Raw genomic sequence first — 7,219 nt, 5'->3', positions numbered from 1 at the left:
TTAATATGATGTTGAAACCAAGGTATCCACTCCTCTTTCTAAACTACCTCAGCCATGCTCATCACCTCATTGGAAACACTTTTCCCCTCCTTTTTCTTTGTATTTTTTGATTTTTTTTTTACCATTGTATAATGGAATCATTCAAGGAACAGCACTGAAGTGACAATAACCATGAAATATCGCAAAAGTGTCGGGGATTTCAGATATTAGTTAGAAACATCATTAGAATTATTGTATAATTTACTCGATTTTGTTAAGTACAGAAAGTAAAACCTTATACGTTATGATAACTAAGAGTCCTTACCATAATAGATACTCTTGGGAAAAAGTCAATTTCAATTTTCAGCTTCAATAAGTGGATATGGAAGTGGAGATACCTGGTTCTATGTACCTTGGGGTAGACAATGCGAAAATAAGTGAAATTAGGTTAGACTTCTTCATCTATATACATTAGCAATCACAACTTTACTACTAAAAAGAATAATGTAATATGACCATGATAATGATAATGAATAATAATGATAATGATACATGATAATGATAATAAAACAATAAACAATAACAATAACAAAACAATAAGAATAACAATAACAAACAATAACAAGACAATAACAATAACAATAATAATGATAATAATAAATAATAATAATAATAATAATATAATATAATCAATAATAACTAATGATAATAATTAATGATAATAATAATAATTAATACATAATTAATAATAATAACAATAACAATCATCATATAAATGATAATGATAATAAACAATAAGTAATATCCAGTGATGATAAAAGCCTCGTATGATGTACTAAAAGAGGAAAAACTTTCTTTAGTGGAAATCAGAAGCTCCTTATTTATCGGAAAAGTGAGTGAGAGAGAGAGAGAAGAGAGAGAAGATGAGTAGAGAGAGAGAGAGCGAGAGAGACGATGATTGAGGAGACCGGACGAGAGAGGAGAAGATGGGAGACGGAGAGACGTGAGAGACGGAGAGAGAGAAAGAGGAGAGAGAAGAGAGAGTGAGAGAGAGAGACAGAGGATGACGAGAGGACCGAGGAGAGAGAGAGACGATGAGAGAGAGATGGGGAGGAGAGGAGAGAGAGACAGAGGCAGAGACAGAGACAGAACAGCAGACAGAGACAGCGGACAGAGGAAGGAAGAGAAAGAAACAAAGAAAGAAAAGGAGAGAGTGAGAGACAGAGACAGAAAGAGAGCTATATGGGGGAGAGAAAGAAAGAAAGAGATGACGATGAGAAGAGAACGCAGCGAGAAGGAGAGACGAGAGAGGAGAGATGAGAGACTTGAGCAGAGAGGCGAGAGAGAGAGAGCGAGAGAGAAGATGTGAAGGTGAGAGGAGAGAGAGAGGAAGAGAGAGCAGGGAGGAAAGAATGAGAGGCGAGAGACGAGCAGAGGAGACGAGAGAGAGAAGAGAGAGAGAGATCGGAGAGAGAGAGAGGGATAGGAGAGAGAGAGGAGCGAGATAGAGTGAGAGATGAGGGAGGGAGAGAGGGAGAGAGGAGAGAGAAGAGATGAGGAGACGAGGAGAGAGATAGAGACTGAGGGAGAGGTGACCTAAGGAGGGGAGGAGACTGACGAAGAGGAGAGAGAGGGGAAGAGAAAGAAAGAAAGAGAGAGAGTGAGAGAGAGAGAGACAAAGAAAAGAGTGAGAGAGAGGAGAGCTGATAGGAGAAAGGAGAGAGATGGAGGGAGAGAGAGTTGAGAGACGAGGAGTGGTAGGAGAGACGGCGAGAGCGAGAAGGACGATGCCGAGGAGGGAGACTAGAGAGACGATGAGAATCTAGGGATCTTGTCGGGAGAGAGAAGAGGAGGATCTGAGGGCTAGAAGGATGAGAGTATCTGAGAGAAGAGGTGAGATTCACGAGAGAGACGAGACGAGATGGAGAGATGAGAGAAGAGAGAGGAGAGAGGAAAAAAGAGAAGAGAAAGAGTGTTTTTATAAAGATGCCCAAGAATAAAAGAGTTAACGTTTAATATATAACGAACGGCACAAATTCAGTCCGACTCTAAAAACCGGACTTTCATCTAAATTAAGTTATTTTGAAGGAATATGAATCGTGACATCAGCTTCTCAGTGTGTGGCAGTAATTGGTCACTGGTCACTTAACCCGAAGGAGAGATTTAAGGGTATGTTCGTGTGAGTGGTAGTCTTCATTTCGTGTGTGTAATGCTTTCCATGTTGTGTCCGGATGTCCTCTCTCTCTTCTCCTCTCTCTCTCTCTTTCTCTCTCTCATATCTCTCTCTTTCCCTCTCCTCTCTACTCTCTCTCTCTCTCTCTCCGCTCTCTTCTCTCTCTCTCTCTCTCTTTCTTTCTTTCTTTCTCTCTTTTTTCTCTCCCTCTTATCGAGAGACTAGCGCACCATTGGTGAGTGGTTGATGAGTGAATGGGCAAGTGTGTAGTTTTTGTAAAATTGGCTGCATAATGTTTACAAGTATGAAGCTTTCTTTTGTTTCTTATTTTTTTCTTTTCTCCTTTTTATTTATTGTTTATTTATTTTTTCATGGCAGTCTTGATCCCACTAATGCTAATCACCGACTCTCTTTTGGATTACGAAATAAAAACAAACTGCTACATGTTCAACCTGCGAACTGCGAGCACAAAAATTGACTCCAATCACAATACCATTTACTGGAATCTATAATAAAACTGTATGGACTCCAATCTACCTTCCACTTTGAGCGATTTATACCAATTACTCAGAGGAATAGGAGGAATAGGTCCTTGCTATTGATGTAGCACGTGTCAGCTGCGAATTAATCGTCCAGAATCTAAATAATAATAGTAATAATAATAATAATAAAATAATCATTTGGAATATAGATCTTAGTCCAGCGTAAGGGTTAATGTTCTTACTGGTTCTAAAACACATCCCACTTAAGAAATGCTTTTGAAGTTCGTTCTTCGGCAGAGAGAGAGAGAGAGAGAGAGAGAGAGAGAGAGAGAGAGAGAGAGAGAGAGAGAGAAGGGTACCCCGATGACGAGAACGAGTCAAGAGAGCCGAGGAGAGAGGGGCGAGAAGAGAGAGAGGAGAGAGAAGAGAGATGAGAGAGAGAGAGATAGATTGCCAGAGGAGAGAGTCGAGGACGCGGACGACTCCGATAGGGAGAGAGAGAGAGAGAGAGGGGGGCGGGGTAGACGACAAACAGACAGGACAAACAGACAGGACGGACACGACAGACCAGGACAGGACCAGACAGACAGACAGACAGACAGACAGACAGACAGACAGACAGACAGACAGACAGACAGACAGACAGACAGACGGACAGACAGACAAACAGAACATAGACAGACAGAGAGAATGACAGAGACAGAAACGAAGATGTGATTGTGAAGTGCATGAGAGAGACGACGAGAGGAGACGAGATCCAGCGGAAGTCGAGAGAGACGAATGAGAGATTCGTCGATTGATCGGAGAGATGACATCATGAGAGAGAGTAGAGACGAGAGAGATAGGTAGATAGATAGATAGAGAGAGAGAGAGAGAGAGAGAGAGAGAGACGTAGCAGGTTTTCGTACAGAAATTTAGTGACAACCGAACAGAAAATATATATTTTTTTTAGATGAAAGTGTTGTAATTCCGAATTACATACGAGAACATAAACATGACAAGGCTTCTGATAAATGTATTTGTAAAATAGACACTGAATAAAACTTTTAAAAATACCCATTTCGTTTCTTCTTCTAGCAAGATTGTATGAATAATTTACTCACACAATTCCTTTCTACATACGTGATCGGTAACAAGCCATATGATAATTTATTAGATGAAATTACCCTTACTGTTCTTTATAGGCCTATATGTCATTTGGATGAATAATTTATCTATTTTCATAATAAAGTTAATGTTTATGTTAATACCCTCTCTCTGTTATCATTGTTTTACTTGATCTTATGGCTCTAACTTTAGATGTGTGTGTGTGTGTACATACTGTACTTACATACATACATAAACGTGTGTGTGTGTGTGTGTGTGTGTGTGTGTGTGTGTGTGTGTGTTGTGTGTGCGGTGTGCGTGTCGGTGTGGTGTGGGTGTGTGTGGTGTGTGTGTGTGTGTATACGAATATATTATATAATATATAGTATATATTATCATATAATATATTATATTATATAATATATTTATATATGTATCACTATATATATATATATAATATATACATATATATATATATATAATATATATATATACATATATATATAAACACACATATTATTTCCTTCAGTGTCAAAAGGTCATATATATATTTTATAAAAAAAAGTAACAAAAATCATGACAGGTCTACAGTCAATATTTGAGAAGCCTGTACGTCAGTGACCGACACGGAACAAGGAACTATGTAGGCAAGGAATCAGACTTCTTTCTACTTTTCTTGTTTATAGTTCAGAATTCCAACAAAAGGAGGTGCGATGATAATAATAACAATGATAATGCCAATGAAATAATGATGATGAAAAAATAATAGTAATAACTATAATAATACTGATAGTAAAATTTTGTTTTTTAAAGGGGAAAAATTAATATAATAAAACATGATAATTGATGATAAATAATAAAATATAATTATAATAAAATAATAATAAGAAAAATAATAATAGTAATAATAAAAAAATAAAAAACAATAATAATAATAATAATAATAACAACAACAGCAAAAAAAAACAAACAAACAAAAAAAAAATATATATATAATAAAAACAAAAAAAAAACAACAAAAACAAAAACAACAACACAATAATAATAAAACAATATTAATGATAATAAAATAATAATAATAATAGCAATGATAATATAAAACTAAGGATAATTATGATGATAATAATAATAACAATAATAAAAATAAATAAAAAATAATAATAAATAATAATAATAATAATAAAAAATAATAAAAAAATAAAAATAATAATAATGATAATAATAACAATGATAATAATAAATTGGTGATAATAATGATAATAAAGATATTGATAATGATAATGATAATAGTATTGATAATAATAATAATAATAATAATAAAATAATAATAAATAATAATAAAAAAAAAAATAATAATAAAAATAACAATAATAATAAAAAATAAAAAATGAAAATAAAAATAAGATAAAAAATAAAATAAAAATAAAAATAATAATAAAATATAAAAAATAATAATAATAATAATAATAATAAAATAATAATAAAATTAGCAATAACAAAAAAAACAAACAAACAACAACAACAACAAAAATAAAATAAAAAATAAAATAAAAATAAAATAATAAAAAATAAAAATAAAAATAATGAGAGATGATAATGATAACAACAACAACAAAATTAATTATTATTTTTATTAGTAGTAGTAGTGTACTAGTATATTTTATTATCATTTTACTTATTTTCTATTTAAAAGTATCATTTTTTATTAATTGTTAATAATAATAATAATATTATTTATAATGGAAATAATAAAAATGAAATAATGATTAGTATATGATAAATAGGAATGATAATGATAAAGTAAAAGTAATAATAATGATAATAATAGAATAATAAGTAAAATAATAATAAAAATAAAAAATAATAATAATAATAATAATAATAATAATAATAATAGTAATAATAATAATGATAGTAATAATAGTACTAATGATAAATTTAGGTAGTGGCTTCTTGTCTGGTACTTTTCTGATGTGTAAATTTACACGTAGATGATACATACAAATGTATATAGATTGCTAGATATACAAATAGAAAGATGGACAGATGTATGGGGAAGAGATATATAGATAAACAAATAGGTAAGCAAGTAGGTAGATAGATAGATGGAGAGATAGATAGGTAGATAGATGGATAGATTATGAGGTAGATAGATAGACAGATAGATAGGTAGATGGATGGATAGATAGACAGATAGTTAGATATATAGATAGATAGATAGATAGATAGATGATTGGGTAGATATATGGATAGATAGACAAAGAATGATAGATACAAAGATAGATAAACAGAGAGAGAAAGATGTAAATTTGAAAATCCCCTGTGAATGTCTGAATTCACAGAGAATTTTGAAATTTACCAAAACAAGGAGAGAGAAAAAACAGCAACAAAAGAATAACAGGCAAAGGGGAGAAAAGCAGGAAACAACTCAATTTGGGGCTAATATTTGCTCTCTTGATGAGTCTCTCTCTATGTCCGTTTGGAGGAGGGGGGGGGGAGTCTTCTTCTCTCCCTCTTTCTCTCTCCTTTATTACATTGGTTTTGGATACTTATTCATGGCAAAGGGAAGTGGCAGAGAGAGAAAGTAAGAGAGTGAGTAAGTGAGAGAGAGTTATTGCGTGGGTGAGTGAGTGAGTGAATGAGTGAGTGAGTGAGAGAGAGAGAGAGAGAGAGAGAGAGAGAGAGAGAGAGAGAGAGAGAGAGAGAGAGAGAGAGACAGACAGACAGACAGACAGACAGACAGACAGACAGACAGACAGACAGACAGAGACAGACAGACAGACAAGCCTAAAGACAGACACATAAACAGACAGAGGGATAGAAAGGCAAATGGAAGAAGTAGTTAATAAGCAAGGTATCAACACTACTTTAATAACTATCATCCTTTTCAATACTGATATCGTTTTGATTTCATTTTCTAGCACGAATAATGCTGTTGTTACTATTGCAAGGATGTTAGTACTAGTAATGGTAATATCGCAAGTATATCTACCACTAATGATGCTGATAATAACATAAGAAATATAGCAATAACAATTAAGATAATGAAAACGATTGTACCATTCTCCTTCTCCTCTGATCTTATTTCTTCCCTTTCCTTTTCTCTTTCCTGTTTTCTTCTTTGTCTCTTCCATCTTCTCTCCGTCTTCTACCTATTTCTCCCTCTCTCTCTACCTCTTCCACCCTCATCTCCTCCTCTCTCCCTCCCCACCTCTTCCATCCTCTCTCCTTCTACCTACCTCCTCCATCCTCTCTCCTTCTACCTACCTCCTCCATCCTCTCTTCCCCCTCTCCCCCTACATCATCCCCCTCCTCCCACCTCTCCCCTACCTCATCCCCTCCCCATTCCCCTCTCTTCCCTCTCTCCATCATCACTCTTTCTCTCTCTCTCTCTCTCCCCACCCTCCCTCCCCCATACCTATCACCTTCTTAACGCCTCCCTCATCATCCAGCCGATCTCTTCCACTTCTTCCCTTCTCAGCTTGAACTTTCGTTTGGC

This window comes from Penaeus monodon, chromosome 10 (assembly GCF_015228065.2).
Source record: "Penaeus monodon isolate SGIC_2016 chromosome 10, NSTDA_Pmon_1, whole genome shotgun sequence".
Lineage (NCBI taxonomy): Eukaryota > Metazoa > Arthropoda > Malacostraca > Decapoda > Penaeidae > Penaeus > Penaeus monodon.
The sequence above is the reverse complement of the archived record's forward strand: the minus strand, read 5'-3'. Positions refer to the sequence as shown.